Source organism: Pollachius pollachius (assembly GCF_949987615.1).
Source record: "Pollachius pollachius genome assembly, chromosome: 1".
Lineage (NCBI taxonomy): Eukaryota > Metazoa > Chordata > Actinopteri > Gadiformes > Gadidae > Pollachius > Pollachius pollachius.
Genome location: NC_136934.1, coordinates 39,867,654 through 39,881,066, shown reverse-complemented (window position 1 = coordinate 39,881,066; position 13,413 = coordinate 39,867,654).

The following is a 13,413-nucleotide window of genomic DNA, read 5'->3' as shown; positions in this document are numbered from 1 at the left end:
TCAATTATCTGCTCCTTCACTCATGTTCTCCAGTCCAGACGCAGGGCCTGCCTGACACACACAGCACTGTTGGACCAATCAGCTCGGCCAGCCAGCCAGTTATCGAGAACACTAATCATCATGGTGTTGAAAACACACACACACACACACACACACACACACACACAGTGCAGAGGAAAACACAAGGGCACCCACAATTAATGTGTTGGAGTCATTGTACTAACTGGCGGTGACTGCAGCACATTGTACGGACTGGCACGGCTTTGAAGGGTTCACGAGCAGATTGAGCCCGCTACACAGCTACAGTGGTCACTGAATCTGATAGCATGTCAAATCCAGCTCCCTATTTCCTTGTGGAGCAGGAAGTGTGTATGTTGGTGAGTTTGTTTAGAGAATGAATATCCAGCAATAGGCCAAAATAGCACAAAGAGACAAGGTTAGCTTCTTACCTTGAATAATACATTAATCTCGACGTTACCAGCATCTCTGTCAAATTTAGAAATACAGCTTGATTGGGGTTACTTTCTCCAAAGCATATAGTATCTGCATGTGGCCTGGGAGGATTATATTCTTGGCTAAACGAGAAAAGTAAAAAGATTGCCTGAGAATCGTGTCTCCAGCTTTTACCCTTTTCCAGCTGATGTCATGATGATCAAGGCATAGCAGAGCGGCACGGAGAAGGGAGCCAGTCAGCACTTTGCCTCTGTGATTCCTCCCCTCAGTAGTGACACGGCTTAATGCTTCCAAGTCTGGGATGACTACAAGACGGCCCCATTTGTGACTCGAAAGCACAGAGGTAAAAGGAAGGCGAACACAACGTCCTGAAGGGCCTTTGTCCACCCCTGGGTGCTGTCGCTAGCCAAACCCCCCAGCAGTGTTTCAACAGTAAACTGAGGGTCTTGGACTGACATATAGATTACAACGTATGAAGTACAATCAGGGGTTTAGATTAACAATTTTTCATTTAGGTCGAACATCATGTGATGTCTAAAGTCTCTGGAGTGTAAAATATGACGTATGTAACGACATTTGTGTATTCGTATGAATGTGTGTAAACAATTTAGCTCATGTAAAGTTACATATCCTTTTTTTTAAAAAGAGTTAGTGCAATGGACATGAACATTTCAGAGTAGTAGGGTCAAATGCAGTTTTCCACGTTTTTGTGTTACAAGTTATGCTTTAATTGCTGTCTGGAATGCACCTCCATTGTACGAAAAACCTGTCAGGGGATTTGAGATGCCTTTGCATTGGAAAAATGGCTTGTTCTATGTGGTATTATATGTGTCCTGTTCTCCACTCTACTTAAATGTTGTTGTGGTCTGCTGCCATGTTAATATCTTAAAAATAGAACCATAAATCTATCTTCTCTTTAACTGTACTTCAAAGATCAAAGAAAAACGCAAAAGAGTTTGTGTGTGTGCGTGTGTGAGAAAGAGAAACAATCTATTGTGACCTATTTTATAAAAATAAAATACAAACTGTTATTTTTTTCTCTTAGGAGGTCAATAACACTGCTTCCCCTCCATTACGAGGAAATATTTCACTTCTGCAAGAACTAATCTTACAGTGGGAAGGAAGGAAAATTGAGAATTTATTTTTGTACTTCGGTACGTTTCAGGGAACAGCAAATGCCCACAGGCTGAGCTTGGCAGAGGAGAGCAGATTAAGTATTAATGAATAACTAGAGCGCTCAGGCCATAAGAGAAAATTGCCAAAATTATTTGGGTAAAAGTGGAAGTTTCTTTGCCGTCATTTTCGGTTTGCCGAAATAATAGGCACCAGTCAATGCCTTGATAATCCATCCTGTTTAGTCTGATGGGGAGGTGAGTGTGCTGCCCCGGGGTGAGGGTGAGGGGGGGGGGGAAGTTAGTTCATCTTGGTGTCGGAAAGTTACTGTGAGAACACAAGCTCCACAGTCCTCACAAAATGAGGTCAGTTGTTAGCTATTTCTATGCTAAAACTATACCCATTGAGTCATGCCCGTTGCTTAATTAATAACAACAAAACAAAAAACAAGAACAAATGTTTGCCAGAGTCTTTGAAGACATCATGAAACGAAAAACAGACTTTTTCACCTTCCGTCATATAATTCACCTACACAAAGTGAGCTACTCAATTTGAATATTATTTCATCAAAGTGAATAAACTTCTCTAACCCCTAAAGCTGAGGACAACCTTTCTACATGTGTAACATTTTAACATTTAATATCTCACTAACGTAACACACAGCTGCTTTATCACTTGTGCGTGATCAAATCAAATTCCTAACCTAGGATGAAATCACATTCCACAGCCCACACTAATTACCTGTTTTACTTCATGAAAACATCATATAACGGAGCTAAGATACTCAGAAGACTAGTTCGATGTTGTCCTTAAAACAAAGAAAGGCATCTAAACATTCAAATCATAATGCCCATTCGTATTGTATTAAGCAATGCTTTGAGTATTGCTGTCCCCCTTTGACTATCGCTGAGAGTATTGCCGTGAGTTTAACTGAACACACGCAGTGTTTTATTCCGAAGAAAACGGTTGAGTTATATTCAGTGTGCAAGAGACTATTTAATCATTAAATGCAACTAGGCTAACTCAACTAGGCAACCCAAACAAATACGCTGTTAGCCTTGATGCAATACGTGGGAAGATTCCTCCAGTTACTGTCATAAGACATAACATTAAATGAATAATTAAAGAATGGGCCATCGCATGAAACCATTCTTGGTTGTGCTTGCTTTTTTACGAAACAAACAAATAACATAATTGACCCTTGAAATGTTCACAGCAACGGCTGCCATTTCTTTGTCCAAGCGTACGCCTTGAACAAGAGTGATATTGGAGTACATTGTTGTTTGTTGATGTGTCCGATCTGGGCCGGGAAAAACACAAACCTCTCACATAATGATTAAAACTATTTGAATTATTCTAATTATCATTAAAGCGTCAAACAACAGTGTTTCTCTGGCTGGCCTTTTGAATTGTCTTTCTTATAATATGTAAATATCCCAAGTTTGTTGTTGGCGAGGCTTTTGTTAATAAGTCTATTTTTTAAGGTCACCTTTCCTCCCGAAAGATAAAACATTCTTCAATTGCAACAAAGTGAATAGTAAAACGATTGTGCTGCTTCCCTATTATACGAGACCTTTTGTTTGACTTTTGATTAAAGAGCCTATCCCTTTTACAACCATTGATTTAGAAATAAAGTACAAGAACATGCTGTCAAAAATAGAATCAACACAGGACGCATGCTTACTGTTAACTGCTTGATCTATGTGCTCCTTCAGCAGGCTTTTTGAACCACGTTTTAGTAACGTTTCATTTACGTGGGCTTCAATTACACATTCTCTGAAAAGGTTTATTAATAATTTGACACGACGAGCCCCCCAACTGTATGATGCGTCTTGATTAAGTACATTGTTTGTATATCTTCATTGAGATTGTGCTTGTCTTCTTTGTGGCTTCAGAAAGACTATATTTCCTATGTCTGTATTTTAGCTCATTTTATATCAGCATTGTTGTGAATGTCGTCGGTAAACAGACAATAGCTCACTTACACATGCAACATCGGGAAACATATACATCTATATCGTAAATTGTGTATTGATCAATACCTTGCCAATGCACATCAGATGACGCACATCATGACATTATGGATTTGACTCCAAATACGTTGATTATAAAGTGTGCAAGAAGTTTAGATTCAAACATAAGATTACCTTATTTTAAATAGATGTGTATGTAAAAGGTGTACAACATTGTGTACTGAAGTTAAGATGTACAAGTAACTAATAAAAGCAATCATTATTAATGATAAGCTATCAATGTTTCCCTGATCCATGTACTCGATCCCCCCTTCTTGACAACTTCTCTTGAAGGCTTTTCCGAAAACATGATACCGGTGCGAAATGCATTCAGGGTGTATTCCACAACAACTTGTTTTGCGGTTGGAGTTTAGACATAATTGCCGTCTCCATCGCCCGGTACCTCCGCTCATCTCCCCCAAGCAGAAGCAGCATTGGACCTCGAGTAGCCAGTGTTGTGACTCATCAGTCACAGGAAACGCATCATCCCCGCCACCTGCCAACAGCTTCCGACACACACACTGACAAACAGAGGGTGGGTGCGAGAAAAAATAAAAAAGGATAGAAAAAATAAAATGATAGGAGGTTGGCGGTGGGGGTGGGGGCGGGAGTGATGGTGGTGGCGGAGGCGGTTTGCGGGGTAGATCAACAAGAAAGCAAACAGAGACATCAAGAGCCAATGGCGCGGCACGTAGGAGCGGCGCGCGAACCCCATAGAGAACACAGCAGCTGGCGTGCGGAGCGGCGAGTGGCCCGACGACGACTCCCGGGTCCCCGTGACAAACAACCTGTACCACGCCGTGGGACAGCCCGCGCACACTGCTGCGGGAATCAGGATAAAGGATGCGCACACACAGACATATACGCACACACACACATACACACACACACACACACACACACACACAGTGGGACACCCGAATAGGGTTAGCAAGCGAGCGCCACTGTTTAGTGTATTACCAGGAAACACTTTAATGATGCAGAGCTGTTGGCGTCGTGTGGTGGTGCTTGAAGCTGAAAACATAAGTTAGATGATGTAGAAGAGGCAGGCGGGATAAGGGAGAAAAATAAAGGGTAAGGTCATGTCAAAGATATAGGCAGTAGGATATGGAAAATATGATTTAGATAACGTATCAATTAAAAGGGGAGATTACATACAAATCTTCGGTGGGATAATGTTACAACCGCAGTAATACAAGTGTCTTCTGTTTGTACCGTATTGCTTTTCAAAGCTAGCATAATGCTCGTGTCTTGACGCACCACAAAGCCTATTGACGGCTAACCGTGCCATGGAGCAGTGGTGTGACAAATAGTGTTCTTTGACAGAACGACAGAAGTACAACCTCACCATGCCTGGCGAAAACCAGAGACGGGTCTTAAACCGACATGACGACGACGACTTAATCTGTCTCCGGTACAGAGGGAAAGTGTGCGACCCAGGAGAGCCCTTCATTTCGGTGAAAACATCGGAATAATGTGAAAACTAAAGGTTGCATGGTGTGTGCACACAGCAGACGGCGGTAAGTGACAAGCGTGGCAGAAAAGATAATCCATGCGGCTTTTAATGCGAGGCAAACAGAGCATTAAAAATATCTACCGTCGTGAATCTATAGTTTACTTTTATTGTAATGGGCTCCGAGTCCTTCTCGCGGATGCAAATTAAATCCTATTACAGGGTGTGTAAAATGCAAACTAACAATACAAAACATGCTTAGGCATGCAATTTTAGGATCCCTCCAAAGCTTCCGTGTTACCCAAAAGAGCATTTTACACACTAGCATGTTTGTGTTACTTCTGCAACATCCCTATGCTTCTTTATCCCCTTCTTTCCCCCCCCCCCCTCTCTCGCTCTCTCTCCATTTCAATATTGAAGAGAGTTTTATTAAGGGCCGGACTCGGGGGTGCTGAGGCGCTCTCAGTAATTTTCCTACAAAGTGCTTTAATCCATCACACGGCCAACATGTGGCCTTTGCAGCCATACATCATCTCAGCCCAGAGAGAGAGAGAGGGTGGTAGGCAGGGAGAAAGAGAGAGAGTGGAGGAGAGAGAAATGGAGAGTTGCGGGAGGGAGGGGACGTTGCTCACCTCCTTCTCTCACCCATCCGCCGTCTATTCCCCCCCACCCTCACACACACACACACACACACACACACACACACACACCTGGGAGGTAGATACAACTTCTGTATCCCTCTATCTTTCTCCCTCTCTCTCTAAAATGAGGCCAAGTTAAATAGGAAGGGGGTCTACTAGTCGGGGAATGGGCTGGAGGGAGGTGAACAGGGAGTAATGGGGGGGGGGGGGGGGGGGGGATTGATGGAGTGGAAAAAATGAGGATGGAAAATGAAGAAAATGAATGAAATTTGAGAAAAAAAGTCTGACTAGCATAAGTGTGTGTGCGTGCGCATGCTCACGCGTGGGTGTGTGCACGTCAGTGTGTGTGTGTGTGTGTGTGTGTGTGTGTGTGTGTGTGTGCGAGCTTGTGCTTGCATTAAACTGTTTCATAAGAGTGCACGCATAAATTAATGATTGAATGAATGAATGTACACCCAAAGGTGTGTCCTGGTGCATGTGGAGTACAAGGAGATACAGAGAGTATAAATAACGTAAGGGGGGACGATGGGGGTCTGGTGAGCGGGGGGGGGCCTCTCTCTTTGCCAGCACTGGCCTCCATATTGCCGCTCTCAATCCTCCACACGGCGTGGCTCTGGGCTGAACTCTGCCCAGCGCTGAACTCTGGGGCCTCCGACTAATGGAATGGGCCCTACATTCTCAACCATTAGACGATTGCTGTCCCTTCCACCTCTCATGTGCCCTGCAAATGGAGAGAGAGACAGTGACAGAGATAGAGAAAGAGAGAGAGACATGGACAGAGAGAAATAGAGAGAGAGATGTGGACAAAGGGAAAGAGTGCGAGAGAGAGAAAGAGAAATGTGGACAGAGAAAAAGAGAAGAGATAGAGAAAGAGAGAGAGAGAGAGCAATAAAAACAGGAGAACCACAATAATGGACAGGGGAAGACAGATAATAATAGAATAGAGATTATAGAAGAGAGTATGAGAGAGAGAGAGCAAGAGAGAGAGACAAGGGCAGAGTGAGAGACAGAAAGAGATATGGAAAAAGAGATAGACACACAGAGATAGTAGGAGAGAGAGAGAGAGAGAGAGAGAGAGAGAGAGAGAGAGAGAGAGAGAGAGAGAGAGAGAGAGAGAGAGAGAGAGAGAGAGAGAGAGAGAGAGAGAGAGAGAGAGAGAGAGAGAGAGAGAGCGTTACGATGGAAACCTTTGTACACACCACAGGTACTGATCAGGATGGCCCACGATGGGGCCATCCCGACGATGCTGAAAGACACCACCACCCACACTAGCCGGGGGAAACAAGACATGAGCCAGTCTCATGACGATGCAGAAAGACACCAGTGCCAGGACAGAGACGGGACATCATATGTACCGGACCCAGGCCCTCGGATTGTCGGGACTGTGATCTCCCTGCCTCCATTAGGGCTACACCTGCTCTGTTCCACTGGAAAGGAATGAAAATAAATAGTAAACACAGAAAAATAACCAATAAAAATAAATACATACACCTGGGGTGTGTGTGTGCGTAAAGGCTGGTGGGGTGGGGGGACGGCACAGAGCGGATTGGAGAGATTGGATCTCGATAAGCTGATAGCATGTCCGCAGACAGCGTGCCAAGCTGTGCTGGGGTAATGTTATGCTAATCATATGGTAATCATATGGTAATCTGCCGGCGGTATTCCACACTCGCTGGAAGGAGGGGAATTCTGGGAGGCCTTTCACCATTGGTTGGAGACTAGGGACTTCCTGGTCTTGGAAATAAATAGACAAATAGGTAAATAAATAAGCTAGCGCTGCGCACATGTACACAGACCCATATGCAGATGCCCGGGCAGAAAATATCCAGCCACCCTCCTGAGACTAGAGGCTTTGACCTCTGCAAAAACTCTATGAACCAATTATAGACTATGCTGCCAATAATCCCATCGTACAAACGGTTACTACGCACACAACCAGGCAGTGATACCTTTTAACCAAGAGGATATGCAAAACAATAATATAGAAACACACACACACACACATATATATAAACACATACAACCATATACAGTATATACATATATAACACCCACATATACAAAATGATTGTGCTTAAGAAACAGTAAGTCAGCTACAGTGCATATTATACAAGCCGTTTATATTGAATCGTGTCTGTGTGATAATGATTTACTGTGTGTTGCTCCACACCAAAAAAGGAAATGGCGGCCATAATCTGCCTAGTCACAAGAAGACCTCTAACCTCCCGCTTTCTTTCTTCCTCTCTCTGTCCCTCTCCTCTTTTCCAATGACTGAGAGCCCGGGATTGATTACGTGGTCCGACTTACAGAGCCGTGCGATCTACCCTGAATTTCGATGCATTCACCTGGCATCCACCATGCAGCCCTTCCCCTTAAACGCCCCTCTTTTCCATAGGTTGATTTGATGTGTGTTTGTGTGCATTCCTTTTGTTGGGTTTCATAGCACAATGCCCTGTGCCTGCTGGCAGAACATCCAGCGGCAGAGAGGGGATGGCTTGCCATGACAATGCCCTTCAGATGAGAACCCTCTTTAAAGACAAACACAACCGCTGGCCCACTATCAGCGGCTCTCTCCAGACCTTGGTGCCCAGACCATGAGGGTCTCAGTTTAGGCTGTGGAGTCGTACGCATTGACTGTATAAGGAAAAGAAAATGGGGGGGGGGGGAGGCTTTGTTGTTTCAGAGAACCAAAGCGGGGCCCACCTGCGAGGCAAAAGCAATGTCTCACTCCTAGGAATCAGCCCCCATCATATGGAGACATCCATTCAGGGAAGGGGCGGGAGTGGTGTGGAGGCTTCAGAGAGGGATGGATGGATGGATGGAGGATGAGGGGAGAGGGAGGAAGGGAGGGAGGGAGGCTTGTTTTGTTACATCTTGTTGTTTTTACAGTTTGGAATGAATATGTCAAGGCTGCACAACGGGAAAGCCGCAATGACATTTTCCTGGATGCCGAGCGTTGGAAATCAAAGAGGCCGCCAATATGTTGACTGGTAGCGTGGAGACATTTGATTCCCCTTCCACTCGTACGATATTACCGCCGGAAACGCCAGCAGACATCACTATCCTACAATCCTCCCGAGTTGGCATTGGCATGTCAGACTACCTACTTCGGCTCACCGTTTGCAGAACAAATACAAATAAACACTCACACTCACAGAATAAACGCAAATACGAGACAAAATAAAAGTGAACGCATGCTGAAGTCTGGCCTACTGCTACTTGAGAGGCTACGTGTAATATTTCTGTGTGTGAAGTGTGGGGCGCAAATCACCTGTGACACAATTAAATTGGCTTGGATTTAACAAAGGCAATTTAACGTCACTGACATTTAACATCAGCCGCCAGCGACCGACAGCCGGGAGAGGCCAGTCAGCGTTTCTCACTCAGATTATAGCCGTATGCATGGTAGTGGTGGTGGTGGTGGTGGTGGTGGAAAGGGAGGTGGTGGGGGTGGTGGTGGTAGTGGTGGGGAAGGCGGTGATCAGGGAGGTGATGGTGGAGGTTATGGTGGTGGTGGTGCCGGTGTTGGTCAGAAACCAGACTGTGTAGTATAGCATCAACAAAGGGACATGCTCAAGGGCTGAGTGTGGACGGACTGTCAAACGCGTCTTCTAGGTCATCACAGACTGGTTCATCCCTACTAATAGTTTTTAAAACAGACCTTTACACCACAGAAACAACGTTTACATGAACAATAAAGTAAAGGCCTTAAGGTGGAAGACTTGGTTTTGGCGTTTTAGAAATATATAAACCATGTGACCAACAGGATAGCGGCAACAAAACGACTTCCACAATATAAATACTGTGGGTTGATAGAGGACGAATTTGTCACACGAGTAAATACATTGTGACCGTGGTGACCGCTCAAACTCATTTAGTCTGGATCACACAATAACTCCAAGATTGGATCACCCAGGCGATATAGTGTTGCATATAAGGACCGGGTCTATAACAGGGGAGACGGTGTGTGTGTGTGTGTGTGTGTGTGTGTGTGTGTGTGTGTGTGTGTGTGTGTGTGTGTGTGTGTGTGTGTGTGTGTGTGTGTGTGTGTGTGTGTGTGTGTGGAAGAGGGATAGAAACAAAGCAAGAGACAGAGAGACAGAGAGAAAGAGGGAAAGAGAGAAAGAGAGAGAGAGAGAGAGAGAGAGATACAAGAAGAACAGAGCAAGCAAGCGAGCGAGGGGTGGGGTTGGCTGTGGAGGTGGGGGTGGGGTGTACTGTCCAATAAACTGCTGATAAAGGTCAAATAGATGTTTTATTCATGAGCCAGGCAGCAGCGGCAGGGCCAAGGTTGAGATGTGCATACGGCCCCTCCCCTCCTCACCGAACCCACTCCTTCTGCCCCCATCCCTCCCCCATCGTCCCCTGAGCCACTGCTGCACCACGCCTGACACCAGGCCCATTGGCACTTCAGCCAACGCTTATCAATAACATCAATATCAACACACACTTTATACACACTCACATTTTACACACACACACACACACACACACACACACACACACACACCAATAACCCGAGACCATTAAACCTTGAAGCCCACTCCTACCATTGTCTGAGGAATTCTTAGAGAGCGACAATATGAGACAAACACAATGATGACATTTACATTCTGCAATACAAAACGAATTTGGGACGACTAAAGTGTTTGCTTTCGAAAAAAAACCTTGAACAATATTTGATCACGGTTTTTAGGAACTCTCTTAGCTATCGCTACTCAGCCCGCTGCATCATCACAGCGAGAGTGTGTGTGTCTCGCGGCAGCCCATTTGCATGCTGCGAGCGTACCTGTCTCACTCACTCACTGGCCGGCTAGCTCCGTCTTCCCGACTTAATCAAATATCCCATTTCTTAACAAGCCACCGTAATGGTTAGTTAGCCTCCAAGTCCATATTATCTCTCGGAGAAAAAAATCTACCGTGTTTAATGTGGAGACCTACTAAAATGATAGCGCTGGGTTTTTATAATAGCCGGCTATCATGTTTAGAACCCCACAATCCCAGCTAACCCCTTTTAAGCTTATTTAAGAAACAATTCAGCACTTCCACCTGACGGCAGAGATATTTCCTTGGGAAGCCTTTTATAATAGATGGCAGCCTCAACAGTGAAATACCCAGGTACCTTAAGAGGTTATATCATATTTAGTACTTTAGCAAATAGTTAACAACAATGGCATACTTGACAGCTTGAAATGAAAGCAAATAGTAAGAAAGGAGCCCATCATCTCCAGATATTCAGCTGTAGGATATTTTTCATACGGGAATTTCTCACTGGAATACAACAACCCCCCGGTTGGCAATAAAAAATGTGTGTGTGTGTATGTGTGTGTGTAAGTGTCTACGTGAGGGAGGTCTGCTGTATGTGTCTTTGATCAAATATGAAATATTCAGAAACGCTGCTGTAATTTGATGAAAGTCAGATATCCCTCGAAAAGGGAAATAGAAGTCAGCACTTTTGTAGCTCTTGACAAAAATTCCTCAGTAAACGGATTAAAAGAATGTAAATTGCGAACCCATAGGTGGAGGTAATAACGGCGGTTTAAAAACATGGGACTGACCCGTGATATGAACTCAAGTCCGTGCTGCTCGGCCAGGTCCCTTGCTGCTCTGACGCCTCCGTCCATTTCCACAGCATAAAATACAGGCCGGTTGGTCCCACGCTGCCCCTCTGTGGCCACGAGCTGCAACTGCAGCATGCAGATAAACTGCATCACAATGGCGTTGAACATGAGCGCCTTAAAAAAGAGAAAGAAAAAAAAGGGAAACTGTAGTTTAGAAAAGGTCATAGGATGGCTAGTGGACTTTAATATATGTTTGAATGAGGTCGTAGGAATAGAAGAGTGTTGGGTTAGTGAAGAACTAATAGGGCATTTCACATAACCTTTCAATTTCCAATTGTATGTGTGTGTAAGTTCACATTGCTATTAATCAATACTTTTCATGATGTTTGCGGTAGCCTACCTTCTGGTGTCTGCTAGATATGTAAATTATACCTTTTACCTACATGTGTTTTAATGCAGTACTGTTTATACAGAAGCCTCTTAGGGTTGTATGACAGATGCTGGCCGATCCGCAAGCAACTATGTACTCTATGGTACATTAGGCATAACATCCCCTCCACAATGGCTGCCACCTACGGCCGTGGATCCTCCCACCTGTAGCTAAACACAGTGAACGTCCGCAGGATCTCTTTCACCCCAATGCAATAAAAGTTAGCGCGTTGGCATCAAGGGCCCCCAAGTGAGACAACATGCAAACTCTCTCCAGCTCCCAGCCCACACATTTAATCTCCTGGCCTTTATGCAAATGTTGCACATCTAAAAAAAAAAAAAAACAACACACTCACACACACATGCACATATACACACACACAGAATGGAAAACAGAAGCACTGTCACTTTGAGAACTAACTTCTATCTCTATGCAAAAACGGCACTTTAGCTTGATATTTTCAAGCCGTATAATGTGTCCCTTGAGGGATAAATTCAACACCGCCGATGAAGCATAAGTTCCATTGATGTACTGTATCTATATTTTTCTCTTTTTTTTCCACAATAATAAAATGGTCAAAGGGCCTCTCCCCCACCCCCGCCCACCCCAACCCTCCCGCTGAACAACAGCTAACAACGCTGTCTGACCACGGTTTAAAGTCCACAACATCATTCAGCTCCAATCTCCCGGGCCGCCCTGAATGAAATCGATAACCTTCACTAGGGGACAGAGGCCCAGTCAATCCCTTTGAGGCCCGCGGGGGTGGTGGTGGTAGGGGTGAGGGGTGGGGGGCAGGGGGGGGGGGGGGGGGCTGCAACACCCACTCAGTGAACAGGCCCCCAGGCGGCTGCTAGGCTGGGAGGGAGGGGGGGAGAGAAAAAGGGAGGAGGGCGGGGGGGGGGGGGGGGGGGGAGAAAGGGAAAGGAGGGTGGGAAATAGAGATAAAAAAAGAAGAGAAAGAGACAGAAAAAGGCATTGAAAGACAAGAGACAGACAGACATGAGACATGGAGATGGGGGGGTGGTGGAGTGCGTCGGCGATGATGAGGCATGGCGGAGCGTGGAGTGCGGGAGAGCACCGCATTGAGCGATGCCAAGGCCCCGGGGCCCGCTGGGACGCTGATAAAGTACCTGGACATTTTTATAGACAAACTACTTATTTCCGTCCTCATATCGCTTGGGAAGACTGATAACTTTATATTCCTCTCAGGCAGTGGAATGAAAGGGCTAAAGGAGGGGTAGCAGGGGGGAGCTTTCAGGAGTTTAATTGATCAAGCAAGAGCCACACTTTTTTTTCCTTTTTTTGCTCTCTCTCCTCAGAGATAAAAGTGACTAGGGCCTCTATTTGGGAAATTGTGGAGATCTTTTTAGAGAATGGACCCAGTGAGAAAAGGGGAATGTAACTCATTATGCAAACCCATTATGAGAATTTAAGGGTAGCTACTTTATGAAAAAGACCGTTAATGGTGGGATTGTAACGTGATTTTCAGAGGTCAAACCATATAGGTCAGAGAAGGGAAAGGGTGAGTGTAATTTTACTGCAGACACTATCAATATTGATGTCATAGAATAAAGCTGTTTTTTATAGCTTAATACTAAAATAAACAGTTCCACACATTGTTTTAAAATCCGGTTTTAGACTAATCCATGAAATAAAATGTGTATTATTATGTGTTAAAGCTTCTGAATTGACGCATTTGGGAGCCATTCGATTGATATATGGCCATGTTACCTGCACACTACAAGCGCCT